Source organism: Antedon mediterranea, chromosome 5 (genome assembly GCF_964355755.1).
Source record: "Antedon mediterranea chromosome 5, ecAntMedi1.1, whole genome shotgun sequence".
Classification (NCBI taxonomy): Eukaryota; Metazoa; Echinodermata; class Crinoidea; order Comatulida; family Antedonidae; genus Antedon; species Antedon mediterranea.
Window position 1 is genome coordinate 15,527,163 of NC_092674.1, and position 518 is coordinate 15,527,680.

Here is a 518-nt window from a genome sequence, read left to right on the forward strand (position 1 = left end):
TGGTGTTGTCTAAATCCATACTGTGTTTTACTCAGTACGTTATATTTTGAGAGGTAACAAATCGTTTGATCATACACAATCCTCTCAAATATTTTGGAAAAAAAGGGTAAAATGGAAATAGGCCGATAATTATTTATATCGGAGATGTCACCATTCTTAAATACCGGGATAACTTTAGCAATTTTTATATCAGCCGGGACACAGCCCGATGATAATGACGTATTAATAATATGCAATAAAGGTTTTAAAATAAACGGGGAAGCAGATTTTATGAGTTGGGCACTTATACCATCATGGCCAGGAGAAGTATTCTTTGTGTTTTTAATATAGTGGTTAAGTTCATGTTCAGTAACAGGCTTAAAAAACATTGAAGAGGTAAAATTTCCCTTTAAGAAAGTTCTGTGGGTGATTTCTTCATTTTGAGATTCATGCCTAAATTTATTATTTAGTTTTTCTCCAATATTAATTAAAAAAGAGTTGAATGCATCAGCTTTCTCATCATTATCAGAGAAAGTCTC